This window comes from Colletes gigas, unplaced genomic scaffold (genome assembly GCF_013123115.1).
Source record: "Colletes gigas isolate AHSC1104 unplaced genomic scaffold, ASM1312311v1 Colletes_gigas_Sc00005, whole genome shotgun sequence".
In the NCBI taxonomy this organism is placed as follows: Eukaryota; Metazoa; Arthropoda; class Insecta; order Hymenoptera; family Colletidae; genus Colletes; species Colletes gigas.
The window spans coordinates 6,297,855-6,312,283 of record NW_025106634.1 but is presented as its reverse complement, the minus strand read 5'-3'; the positions used below and the strand labels follow the sequence as shown (position 1 = coordinate 6,312,283).

At 47.7% G+C, this 14,429-nt stretch overlaps 1 protein-coding gene across 10 annotated transcripts in view; it reads left to right on the top strand.

The window, feature by feature from the left end:
- LOC122394971 (protein bric-a-brac 2-like) overlaps positions 1-14,429 on the top strand; it is a 253,470-nt gene that overhangs the window by 146,039 nt on the left and 93,002 nt on the right. The window lies entirely within an intron of this gene.

The window sequence follows — 14,429 nt, the reverse complement described above, 5'->3', positions numbered from 1 at the left end:
TCGCATCCTGCCACACACGGCTAGCTGCCTCCTCCTCCTCCTACGCCTTCTCCCTTCGTTCCCCCCCTGCCCCCTCCCCCCGGCCTATCCGGCGCGTACCTGCAGATAGCCGATTCGTATCGTCAATCCTGGCCACCCTATACCCTCCACGGTATAGGCCCTACGCCGCCGCGCCGCGCCGCGTCCGCGTCCCGTATCTATTCCGCGACGGCTCTATCGCGAAATGGATTTTTTTTCAAAATCGTGAAAGCACTCCCCCGCCCACCCCTTTGCCGCCTCTGCTCTGCCCTCTCCTGCACCGCGACTCCCCGCTACCCGCCTACCACCCTGTCGACCGCGGTTACGCTGGAAAAAAATGTTTCAAATTCCTCGAATTGCTGCGATTAGTTTCCGTCTCGATTGTTCGATCGTTCCGGCCATTCGAGACGACGGATCGTCCAAGTACGCGTCTCCGCGCCGTGCGTTATCGACCTCCACCAGCCTACATTCCCTACGACGTCGCCTTTTTCCACACTTTTTCTCCTTCTTACCCTTTCACCCTTGCAATATCGAGGTTAGGAGTCTCTGTAATCTACGCGACTAAGGCGTAGTTGCTTGCTGTTGTCGATCAAGTGACGCCACGCATACGTAACGCAATAATAAGGGTGCAAATCAGGCAGCGAATCTCGGGAATTGTTTTATCACTGGCAGAGTCGTTAAACCCGTACTAGGAAAGTGAAACGCTGGTCATTTTCGCGCGAAAGGGACGTTATGAGGAGCACCGTACTGGCTAGCACGCGTAAAAATAACCAATTGCTCCCACCAATAGAGAAATTTCATCGTCGAAGATCGACTGAATACACGAATCGCTGCGAACGATTTCCTAAGGTACCTAAGACTATCATGCTTTTCCCGATTAGATTATAAAAGAAAATAGTTTTATTATTCGCTTGTTTCTTTAATTTAATGAAGCGAAGATAAATTGAAGTACCGCTCGTCGAAATTGCCTGCACCGTAACTAACTCGTTACTCCATGTCATTTTTCAATTAGACCAAAGTTTCAGATACTTTTTTACTATTATTACCGGGAATTTGAAATATGGAAGTTCATTAGTTTCCTTGAGATATTATGCACTTTTATTTGCCCCCATCCCCCTACCGTCGTTCCTTACTCGTAAAGAATTTGCTGTTCCAAATATTCCATGCTTCGAAGGGGTTGATGATTCGACCAAGCTCCAAATACTTTCGTTTCAGAAAGACTCGAAGTACGAGTTGCGATAGAATAATGTAGCATCGATTGCAAAAAGCGTGGGTGGTAAGAAAGCCTGTTTCGAAAGATACCCCGAGCAGGGTGGGATTTTCATAGCGACGCGGTTTCTCGACGAGGGCTCGCGTCGGGCTAAGCGAAGCGCGGCATCATCGCGGATACGCGTCGTTCGAAGCGAGCGAAACGAGTCTCGGTACGGTCGAAGCGCGACAAAAGGCGAAGTGGCTCTTTCATTGGCCGTGGCGGAAAGCGCGAAATAAAAGAAACGTCGAGAACGAAGTGGCTGGGATCGGCGGAGAGCGCGCGGGAACGGTCTCGGTGGAGGGAGATAGGAATAAAGGAGGCTTCGCATTATTTTGAACGCGGACCTCCGACTCTCTTTCTGCCTCCTTTTTTTCTCATTCCGTTGCCGGTCTGCCGGCGGTTTTCGGCCGGGAGAATCCCACGATAGGCGCGGCGGGAACAAATCGCTGAGAACGCGGCGCGAAAAGAGCCGAGGAAAATTCGTGGCTGCGCGGAGATAGACGGGCCCGGAACGGGGAAAACGCTTCCCGCGCTCGAGACGCTTTTCACCGACGCTACGCCGTTGTCCCCGAGGCGCCGCGACGATCCCTCGAACACCGATTGACCGTTACCCCTTTCATTCCTCTTGATCTTATCCTCCAATTAAGCCCCGAGCCCACGTAACGCTTTCTCTGCCGCTTGAGATTAAAGTAATCGACAGAGAATAGGCGCAGAACATTTTCGGCGAAATGGAAAACCTTCAAATCGTTCTCAAAAAATTATTTTTAGCTAGGGGGGTTAATTACAATCATTTCTTATCAACAGATACCCACGAAATCCTATCCAGTTTCGGCGAAAAAAAATATTTCGTATCGTTTAAAAAAAATTATTTTTAGCTAGGAGGGTCCATTACAATCATTTTTGGTCAATAGACATACCTTCGAAATCCTACTCAGTTTCGAGAAAAAAATTCATTGAGTGGATAAATTTTTCGGCGAAAACAAAAAATTTCGAATCGTTTTAAAAAAATTATTTTTAGCTAGGGGAGTCAATTACAATCAGTTTTTATCAATAGACATACCCACGAAATCCTAACCATTTTCTAGAAAAAAATTCGGGAAGATGTGAGATTTTTCGACAAAATTAAAAAATTTCGTATCGTTTTAAAAAAATTATTTTCAGCTAGGGGGGTCAATTACAATTATTTTTGGTCAATAGACATATCCCCAAAATCCTACTCAGTTTCGAGGAAAAAATTCCATACTGAAAATATAATATGTACAATAGAGAAAGTATTTCATTGGTCCAACCTCCTGGCATTTCCTTGGTCTTCATTGGGTTTATGACACGGTGTGAACCTCATTGTTGACCATCTATGATCATAATCCAACGGATTGTATCCAGCGAAAAAATCCATTGAATGTAAGGTCCACTCATATACCTGGTCTGTGTCCCAGAAGTCGATTAATCGGCTGGCGGTCGATAAAGGATCAGGGTTGGTGAAATTTGTGTACGTTTTAGAGCCAGAGAACTTTCCATCGCGCCATTAGACGCCCCCGATTAATTAGGTGGCTGTCGACCGTTGGTTCTCAACGCGGTACATAGCTCGCGTTAAGTGGGCCTTTGCTCGTATCGCGACACAGTTTCGCGAGTAACGATTTCGGAATTACCCTAAACGCGTCCCGTCTCGTCGGGCCGCGTAACACGCCGCGTTGGAAATTAGTATACCGCTCGGAAGTTGGGAATTTTCGAACGGCCGCGGCGTCGTCCGGCTAAGCCTGATCGATGGCCGTTCGATTCCTGGATCGTTCGAGCGTCGAATTAGAGGCGCGTCGGAGGTCGGAACACGGGTTGAACGAAACCGATTCGTTCTGCTCTCGAACCGGCAAATAAACTCTTTAAGTAAACCTTAAATTAGCGCGGCGTCGGGGTGCATTGGCCGCTGGTTGCGCGCTCGAGCGAACAAAGGACCGCTCGGTGTAAAATTGATATAAAGCGGCGAGCAAGTATAACAGCTGTGTTCGCGAAGGCGCGCGAACTCGCGATTGATATCGAATAGCTGGAATACCGCCTCGGTGTTGGAATAAAAGGAATCGCGGAGCCGTAGAAAATCGATGGAAACGATTCTAACGTTTCTCGCTTCCGACTATACGCAGATTCGAGGAGCGCGGATTTCTCGTCGATAAACTTGCACCAACGAGCCGTGCTTCCACCGACAATGGAATCGATGAGCGTCGATTAAAAATTTTCTGCGGCCCGATCTCTCTCTTTCGCGTCGCCTACCGGCCCGCTATCCGAAAACCGATCCACGAATCTCGATGTCGCTTTCTTTTTATTCGATACGTTTAAACGAGTAGCGATCAGGGCTTGAACGCGTCGAAAAAATTTTATAACTGTTATTGGATACTTATTTATACGATCAATCCTTTGATCCGTGGAGTAACAGGTGTCGGAGAACGGACTAGTAAGATGCATATACTGTAATAGAAATTAAGACTTTCGTCGTTACCGTCGAAACACGAAAAAAGTATCAGCACGTGTTCCTGTGTGTTAATATTTTCACGAATGAATTAAGAACCGTATCGAAATCTGTATAGAAATGAATAGATACCGAACCGAAAAATAACAGTTACAGAACGGATACAGTATCCGAAATCGATACGGGCTAGAACCGATATATATCCGTAACGGTTATGATATTTTTTCGGTTTTAGTTCAGAACCGATATATAACAGTTTGATACGGTTATTTTCGGTGCCGTTTCAACCGTTGGTGGTAATCCTCTAATCACAGACATTATGAGGAATTAGAACACGGGCGTACACACATTATAATAGTTACATATTATAATTGTAATTCACCAGAAATAACCATAAATAACTATTAATACGGCAAGTAGCCGTGCTCGTAAATTGCATAATTAACGGCGTTAACTGTCATGGCCGTCGCCGGTGATCTACATTTCAAACTTCGAAGGTATTTTTTAACGCGAACACCGAACAGACCCTGACGCTTGTAAAATTTTTAATTTCTATTATTGGGAATGCTGTAAAAAATTATGCATCGTTCAACCATCGAACGTTTCTTCGTATATTGCAGACCGTGTGTTACCATGTGGACAGAATCGAACATGGCTGCGCTCGTATTCTGAATCGTCTCGGCCTACTGACTATTCATGATCATTTTGTCCTCGCCGATTTAATTTTTCCGTTGAATGTTATTAATGATCTTATCAACGACGCTCGCGCGACGTGTTTAATCGGTTTTAATTATTACACTCGTAGCCTTTACGTAACGTATCGCTTTTTCGTTACCGATCGTTCAGAAACCGATGCAGTTAACTCGAATTCGATCGTAAGGAATTACAAGCGAGCGAACTTTAATGTGCCATCAACTTATTCGATGTGTCTATTTATTCTTTTAAATGAGCGTTCCGTAATCTCGACGCTGCGTTTATCGTTAAACTCGATACGCGCTATCTTTTTCTTCTCTCTTTCTCTTTCGCTCCTTTGTTTTATACGCTTCCATGTCTTTAGTTACATTCTCTGATTTCACCTTATAACTTATAATTTATCACCGCTCGATACCGCGCTCCTTACCGTTTCGTTGTATTCTTTAATTTCACCTTAGTTATAATATATGGCCGATCGATGCTCCGTGCCGAAGGTTTTTTCCTGTAAATAAATAAATCAGATCGGCGGAATCGAATGTTAATAGACGTACGTTCCAACGTACGCACGCATACTCAAAAGAAACTCTTATTTTTCTCGTCCACAATAATTTTCTTCGTTTCACAGTCGTAAAGTACAAAGAATGACAGATGGCGCGGGTCGGGGGAATGGAAAAGTATACTGCAACAGAGTATCGGTATAGCAGCGTCGCTCAACCTCTGCCAGTTGCAATTTTTTAGACGAACAATCTCGTAATTAGAATCTGATTTCATAGTCTATTGAACGGAAGCTGTCGCGGCGTTAATTATTTAAATATTTTCAAGCGTCGATCAGATCAGGTTTCTAACGGAAAGTTTACAGCAGTTTTTAGCCAGTTGACGGCTTCCTTTCGAAGACGTTATAAACGAAGTTGTAAACCCGGAACGACGGGACACCCACAACCGTTGCACCGTCAACCGTAACGGGGCCTTCAGGTTGGGCCCGAACACGTGTTCGCTGACCCAAAATTCATTTTCGGAGGGGACGTCGGGAAAAACCCGTATTTCCACAATTCATTTTGGGTCCGGTCACTGGTTGACCAGGTAAGGAATTTATTTACCCAAATTTCCATGCTCGTAAAAATTAAAATATTACTGTGAGCCGAGGAACAAGCGAAATTGCAAGGGGTGGAAACAATTCGTGGACTTGTATTGTTCGTAGAAATGTTCCGGAGTTTCCCAAGTAAGGAAAATTGTAAGTTGATTTATTGGAAATAGGTGGTGGAATGAAAAAAACAATTAGGACGATATAACTTTTAAGCTTTGTTAGAAACACTTGGAAGGTACGTCTGCACGGAATGAATAGGTCCTATACTTTGTCTAAACAAGCCAAGCACACAGCTGCACCCTCTTGACTTGTATCTCGAAACGCGAAACGCAACAGACGCGTTTTTGTCACATAAAGAAAACTATCTCTTTTGGAAGAGAAAAACCAGCATGATTCTGATGTAAAGAGGTTGGAGGTTCGGAGTAATTGTTAAAGGGTTAAAATATTTGGAGGATGCGAAGACGCGGGATGCTCGTGGGGGTAGTTTACGCGGCGTCGGTCTCGGAATCTTTCGGACCGATATCCCGAACGCGTTTCGCCATCCAGCCGATGCTTCCGCCTCTCGGGATGCTAAGTACGCCCTCGGATACGAACGTGATTAATTACCACCAAATAGGAGCCGACGTAGATTGATATATCGAACGTTCTTGCAGCTTTCCCGTCGATTTACGGTCGCATCTATGGGTTATGACAATGGGGACAGAACGGCCGGAGGTGGGGAGCCGCTGTATGCGGTTGTCGTCGATGCGTCGACCTGTCGATAGGCCGAAGAGAGAAAGGAGATGGATAGATCGTCGGATAGATAGATGCGTGCGTGTATAAATAGAGGAACATTGAAAAGAAAAAAAAAACGCGGCGAGGAGGAGAAAGGGTCGAACGCTCCGGGGGGTGTCATCGAAGAATACTCGTTGACGAGCGCCGGAAAAAAAAAGAAGGAAAACTCGCGTGGACGTTCGCGCTGCGCTCTGTCGAGGGTCTGGTTTAGGTCTGGGAAAATTGTTATTGTTTTTAATTGGAATTATTTATCTGGTCCGAGGGGACGTTAATCTCTATCGAACGTTTATCGAGGATCCGCGAAGGGATTGCGAGAAATCTAGCTGGGGGGATGGGGAAAAAAAGAGAATGGAGGGGTACAAGGTTAATGACTGTTCCTTGCTGCTCTCACCCTTCTCCCGATCGGGTTCGGTCGCGTAGGAAACGAGCTGCGCAACCTCTCGTCTTGAAATTCCCGGTCGTCGTAGTCGGAATAATAATTAGTCAATTAATTAACGTACACATAATTATCAAGGAAGACGAGGAAACCCGTGGGCGAGGAGCGCGGTTCGAAGTGCCAGCTGTCGCTTTATCGGTAGCGTAACCACCATCCACGCCTCGTTCGGTTTCGCCTTCGATTAGGAATTATTCAGGAAATTAATTGTGCGTGAAGTCTGCCAACGCGACCCTCTTCTGTCTCTACGTCTGTCTCTGTTCCCTTCTCGATTTTCTCGGTCCGTTCCACACTTTTCTCGGTTCTCTGTCCCTCGATACGCCACACAGCCTTTCTTTCTCTCTCTCTCGGTCTGGTTCTCGTCGCGTCCCGGTCTCTCGAACCGAGTCGAGTCGAGTCGAGTCGAGTTCGGGTCGGGTCGAGTCGAGTCGAGTCGAGTCACCCTACCGCGTACCACTTCCGCGATCTCCCATTCTCCGCAACCACCCACACGCGCCACCACGCTTCCTCTCCTCTGTCGAGCGGGGTCGGAGCGCACCCGTCAGAAGTGGCACTCTTTTTTTCAATATCGTGCTCCTCGAGCCCCGTGCGTCTCGAGGCTCGGAAAATATGACGCATCGAATATAAAAAAATATACAACGCTCGGCTCCATTATTATTCCCCTGAAGCAGTCTCCCTGCGGTTTACCTAATTCTTTCTTCCACCCCCTTCTCGCCGCCTCTCCCCATCATTTCTGCGACGGGAGAACGCGCCCGCGTCACCCTGCTAGCTACTTCTCGCGATCGCTTCGATCGATCGCGATCTCGCGGCTCTTTCCCCGCCCGATCAACGAAACTGTTGGGGTTCGTGATTTTTCCAAACACCTGTCGAGTATATTTAGATTTCAACGACCCACTGGCCTTCAGAAGTCTGTCCATTCTAGGATAGTTTCGCTCGCGGAAGTAGGAACATCGAAAGTCTTGCGATAATAGTAAAAATCCCGCTCGGTCTCGCTCTCGATATCTCTTTGTTGCTCGGTTTTGTAATATTTCGCCTGTTATTTTCAAACGACGCTTTTTCGAGCGGAGGTTCAGTATCGAGTCGATTTCCGAGAACCATTAATAATGTATTTCGCTCGTGAAAATGTCCGGTTCGCGTTTGTGGCCCGATTCAAACACCAACAACAAGGGTAATGCAAGTTTTTTTAAGCAGACGAGCGACGATTATCCAGCGATGTTTCTACAGCTTCGATATAATTTTTTCGGTCGACGGGGCCTGGAATTTTTTGCCCGTAACCGCGTAAAACGCAAAACTGCGCCAAGTAAATTACAGTTTCGGCGGAAGAAGGTAGCAGCTTCGACCGCGCAGGATGCACCGTCGGCGATCAAGATAGAAACGTCAACTTAAATTATAAGAGCGAGATTAAATAATTGCCTGCGACTGTACAGGTGGTAAGCGAGTGTAGAGAAGTGCGGAACAAATGCAGATAAACATCGTTCCGTCGCGGAATATGTACCGCAAAAGTTGAAAGAAGCTCGCGACAGGAGATTTATCGCGCGCGATATGAATTTAAGATTATGGGCCTTGAAAGCAAAGGACCAGGTGGTCCTTTCCCTGCGCAAATTCGTTGGCGAGCGAAGGGTGGATTCGTGGACTCGAAACGGTGCGTGGAATCGTGTCGCGAGTTAGATTATAAAATTTCGAGGGCGCGTAAGGAGGAAAAGGTTTATTTCGAACAGCAAATGTCTTCGTTCGAGGACGAGGGAAACTTTATTCCGTCCAGCTAGCATTTACGTTCGGGGCTTCGAATCAGGAAAACTCGCGTCTGAATATTTGAAAATTTGATTCGACCAAGTGTATCTATCGAATGCTGGTCGTAATAGTCACCGTTGGACTCGTGGACAGGATACTGCAGTTGCTTCCACGCGAAAAGGAACATTTTCAATCGTTCCAAAAAAGACGATGGCCATGCCGTCTTTAGATACGTGTGGATTCCAGATTTGGAAAAATTACGTGCGAACATTCTCGTATAATGTAATTCCCCGAGAAACGAATGTCAGTTTTCACTCTGGCAATGAAATAATTAAATTGCAATCGTTAAATCATAACTAGCTTTCTTCGTCTGGATTCAGAAACATTTCCCAATACGCTTGGTTTAAATGCGGATACCCAGCAACCCATTTTGACGGACTTCAAAATCTAGAGATTACTTTTGTTTCGCGAATGAAAATCGAGCATAGTTTGAACACTGTTTCTCGTGTTGTTAAGAACTTTATCCACTAAATATTTCAGCTTGGAATAGCAAAGACGATCAAAAGTTTCTCAAATTCGATGGCGACCGACGACGAGATTATTTTTCCGTTTCGAGAACTAAAAATGTCGATGAAAGGGACCCGACACGATGTATCGAAACAATCAAATTCGCTGCGACAAGAATACGCGGGGTGATTCCGAAATCAGGACTCCAAAAATCGTTTCGTTCGTTACTTCGTTGCTCGGAACGCTGTGTATCGAAGCAAAAAGAATATAATTGGAATAAAAAAAAGAGAAGGTTTACCGACGCGAGCATTGTTTTATTTTTTTTTTTCAGGCACGTATCCAAATAGAGGATTTGTGGAACACTCGTTTTTATGCATCCTGCATGATGCGACGAGTATTTTAATTCGAAACGTTTACGTGATTTTCAGCTTATTTTCCGCTTTCTTGGAGCACAACTTCTTCGATGTTTAGCGGAAAAAAACAATGCATGCGCGGGAATGCAAATTGTTTTTTGAGCGTCGGGATAAATCAGAATTACATCGTCGTATCTTGTTGGTATAATTACACCTCTGTACGATTTGCATAGATTCATGTAAAATAATAGTTTTTACCCGTTAAATAAATAAATGTATAATGGCGGCGATTAGAAGTTGAACACGTTTGCGTACGTAGAAAAGTTCGTCAAGGATATCGACATCGGTGTCGTTTTGCGTCATTTAATGTTAAAGTAGGGCTTCGTACAATATATTATTTATCGCGCGGTATGCAAAACATTCTATTAATAAGATAACGCTGCAAGTAATGCATCATGTATATTCCTGTCGTTACGATTCGTGTCACTGATTAATTTCGATGAACTTTATCTTCGTTTCAATTGCGTTTAAACGATGAAAAGTTGCCCGAAGCGTGGGTAAATAATTTAAATATCGCTCCTATAAAACCGTTGGATAATATCTCCGTGTAAAAGGAAGATTTGTTTAAACTCCGATGCGTGTCACGGTTCTAGGGGTATTCCACGAGGAAGAAAAATCTGGATTTTTTCAAGGGGGTGATTTCACCCTCTCAAACCGTATCACGGGACCAAAAATGGTTTTGCCCGACGGACGAGTCGCTATATTTGCCCGGAATGTTTAAAAATTTTCTGAATTTCCACGCCAACCTATCCTGTAAGCTCGACTTCCGAGTCTCAACGATGCTGCCTTCTTTTCAACTAATTCAGCAATAGATCGCTCGATCGGTGATTCTAACTCGACTCTTGTTATTTGGAATTGTTTGCCAACTTTCCCCGAAACGAGTGCATCGTAATTTTTTCCGAATCGCGATTTACTTGGTTTCGGTTAAGTAAAATCGGTTGAATCGGTTGTTTGCTCGGTGTAAATCGAAGCGTCGCAGGGGAGGGCAGGAGTTAACCGGCGCGTTAGATAAACGACGATCGAATAATCAAGGCTACCGCGTCTCGTTGGCGGTGAGGCTGAGATCGAATGGTCGAACGAAGGGAACAAGGAACAATGAGAGACGTGGCGTGGGTGAAACGGTTAGATGGAGCGAGACGGACGGGTCTGCAGAGAACGAATTGCACCTGTATGCGGGCGAATCGGGGCTGCGCTCTACTAATAATTGTGCTCATCTATTTATATTAATTATCGGCGATTAGCAATACCAATTAATCGCATTATCGTCGAAGCCCGCCCGGGTGCGCGCGCACAACCGACCGTTCCATCCTCGAATAGAACGGCATAGTTGCTGATGGTGTACTCGTTGCTGTCTATTGCCTCGTTGTCGGCATTCCCGGTGTTGCCGTTGCTGGAAAGAGGGTGGCAGCACGTAGGGCAACCCTCTACGCCGGGGGTGGGATCGTGCTACCGCGGCACCAGCGACGAGTCGCTCCGCCTCGTGAGTAATTTACTGTTATTGGTCGAATTATGCCACGGTCGAATGCATATTTATGCGGTTAATTATAATTTATGATAAAGCACCGTCGTGTACGACGATCGGCAGTTTAACATGGAACGTCGACTCTCTCCGACGCTGCGATCCTACACCGGAAATCGGACCGTAAACGTCGCGCCCTTTCCCAACCGTGTTACAACGGTTACACGTTTTTTAAATAATTGCTGGTTTTTCGTGATTTCCAAGCCCTTAAATAACTCGATGTATTTGTTCTCGACGTTTCCCCGCAGATAAATAACCTTTCGAAAGATCGTGGGCGAAAGCGAGGCCTGGTCGCGTAGATTTAGCGCAGAAAGGGATACGCGTGGAGCGGTGGTTTGGTTGGCAGGGGGAACACAGAACGTAGCCGTCGAAATCGTCGCGACGACGGAGAAAAGAGTGGCGTGCGGGGGCGGAAGACGACTTACCGCGGGTAACGCGAAAATATACGATAAATCCATAGGCGTATCCGCGGCTGTCGCGTGCTCGCGAAGAGCGCAGACACGAAGGAGGAGGGCGAGAGAGCCGAGCATCGCGCAGGGGGTTGGGGGCTACAAAAAGCAACAGCTCGGGTTGCCGCATAATGGGGTTTTCATATTTTCACCCGTGAATGGCATCGCGCATCGGTGAGTCGTGTAAATGGGAAGGCGCGTCGGTAGGTTTCGCCGTTGCAGTCGCAGATGCAACAGCGAATACAACGGCGGAATCGACAGCGACGCCGTCGGGGGCTACGACGACGACGACCACGAGCAACGACGACGACGACGACGATGACGACGATGGATGAAGGATGACGGGCGTCGGGCGTCGCGATAGACTCGCGGCGAGCGCGACGGTGCAACGAGCGAGAATCGACCACGCAGCCTGGAATTAATAACTCGCACGAGCAACGAGTAACGGGGTAACGGGTAACCGCGAGAACCCACGGATCCTCTTCAACGGGCTTTCATCGTTTTCTGTATTTTAATCGCCTCCGTTTCCGCAAGATTCGCCGCGAGAGAGACGCTTTTTTCCCCCATCGCGTCGCTCGAATTCGCCGGCTTTTCACGCTCGTTTTTATATTATCGCCTGTAATTATGTCGGGGGCGGGGAAAACATCGTCGGCAAGGAAATTAACGTCCCCAGAATGGAATAAAGATTCATTGTGGGATCTGGGGTACCGGCGGGTCGTTTCAACGACGCGACGCTTCGATGAATCTCCTTCCGAGTCTCGCGTTCGCGCGCATTTCGCTGGTAAATTGGCTGGATCGCTGTTCCGAAAGATTTTCTGGAAACGACCGCCTGCTAAATGTTTGGAATTCAAACGTGGCGCGCGCTCCTCGCCGGGAAGCGTCCAAAGATCAGAAGCAATCGAAGAGAAACCCGATTCTTCGCCTATATTTCGATAATCTAGGATTAACACTGTGTCGATACTGAGAGATACAAAAGCAGTCGACTTTGCAAAGTCCGTTTCTATGCAATCTGGTGTGGATTTATGAAACGCAAAAGTCTAGTTCCCGTGGAATGTCGAGGCAGGCAATAAGCTGATTTATTAACCTGTGTAGAGAGAGAACGGGTCGGCGACCCGAGCCCGGTGTAGCAATTATGACAATAAGGGGGCATACATAGGTGTATCGTTGTGGTGGGGAGTGTAAGGAATCGGTGTTGCACACTCTCGATCGTAGCCTTGCGAATATTGTAATAAGTACGGAGAGTTGCAGAAAAATCATTTACGGCTAGGTTACGGTCTTTCCGTGGTGTCACCGACGCAAGTTTCGCGGGAAACTAGCGATGAAACAAGAGGGTTGTTGGAGGAAGTTGGTAAGGCGGTTTCGTAAGCCGAGTACCTTATGGCCGTTCCTTAATATCGGCGCAGGGGGCGAACGGGGGTGAGGGGGTGGAGGCGGTAAATCGCGCGTCGTACGAGGCTACTTACGCGAGGAGGTTCCCTCTCTCGTCCTGGTCTCTTTTCGGTCCTCGTAACCCTCTCTCGACGCTCTTAGTCAGGGCGTCGTCTCCGCGGGCACCGAGTCTCCCTATCGGTAAGCGCGATCTAATGCGATTTGCATTTATATTAAAATATTAATATAGCGGTTCGCGGCGTTGGCGGCAGTGGCGGCGACGGGGACGGTGGGTAGAATGCCGTCGCGGAGGATCGCGCGGTTTAAATGGAAAGCGAGCGAGCGTTTCCGTTTCGATCGAAGATGTTCGTTGGGCGAGAGTCGTTAAAAGGTGGGGCAAGGTAGGGGGGGCGTTTCGACGTAGGACGGAAGCCGCGTGAAAAAGAGCGTACACGCGGTCGTATATCGTGCCGCGCGGACATTAATTCCGAAAGGTAGGTAAGCCGCGGTGGCGTCGGCGGCGGCGGTACAAGTACATCCAGCTAATGTCACTTTGATTCTAGGTTGGGGCAGCGTAGCGAGCACGGCCAGCTGGGTCGGGGCTCCGACGACGACCGGTCGCTCGTGGTAGTCGGCCGTAGTCAGCTTCTCGAGCTCGCTCGAGGCTCCCATACATATTCATAAATAAGATACTTGCTTTTTGCCCTCTCCCCCCTTCCACCGTTCCTCCTGTTCCTTGCCACCTTGGCGCTCGTTCCTCGGGCCGCGCGCCACCACCTTTTCCGCCTTCTCTTCTCTCTTTTCCGCGGCCGCAGCCAGCGAATCACCCTCAACCTCGGCTCTTTTTATTCCTTTGTTTTCCACCGACGATCGCTCGGGCACGAGGACGGAAAAAAGAGCAATCCCACCCTCCGCGGAACGAAACGAGGGGAGGGACGGAACGGAATCGTATTTGCATGGAATCTCTGGTTCGCCCGGTCCCCTTTGCCCGCGGAATTAAGACGCCGCGGCGTCGAGGACCGTCGAGCTCCTCTTCCGGCATTCCACGCGACCGATAAGCCGCGAGAGTTCCTTTTTCCTTTCGTCGACCGGGTTTTTTTTTTTTTACCCCGCCGCGAGACACCGGACGACCAACGTACGCGGAATCCCTCGGACGATCCTGCGGCCCGATAGCCCCCGCTTTCTCCGTCCAAGCAAAAACGACGATTAAGCGGTTCGTTCCGGCTGTCGAGGGTCTCGAGACATCGACAAGTCGGACGGCCACGCCGCGAAACTTTTCTATTTCCCACGGAGCCGACCCCCGCGGCTCCTTTTACGCGTTTACCCGCATCGGATAAGAGCATCCTATTAATCCTGGTAATTATTAGACAAATTAACATTCCTAATTATCGTTCTCGCTTCCATTCTTTGGCGCTCTCGACGTTTATTGCCCGCGGTCGTTGGAGCCTCGTTAGTCCGTTCGGACAGACGTAGCAATAGTAATTATCGGGCCGTCTCGGTTTTTTACCACTGCCCCGGAACATGAAACGGCAACGGTTATTATCGCGCGTTTCACTTATTAAGCGAACACCGTGATTCGCACCTCGACCGATAGAAAAATTACGCGAACGCGCCGATCGAGAACTCGCCACGGTTCTACTACGCTTCCGGGACCATCGATTGCGGTCGAATAGATCGAAAATTTGATCGACTCCGAAAGGCGCCGTCGTAAGCTAATTAAAATAAAATAA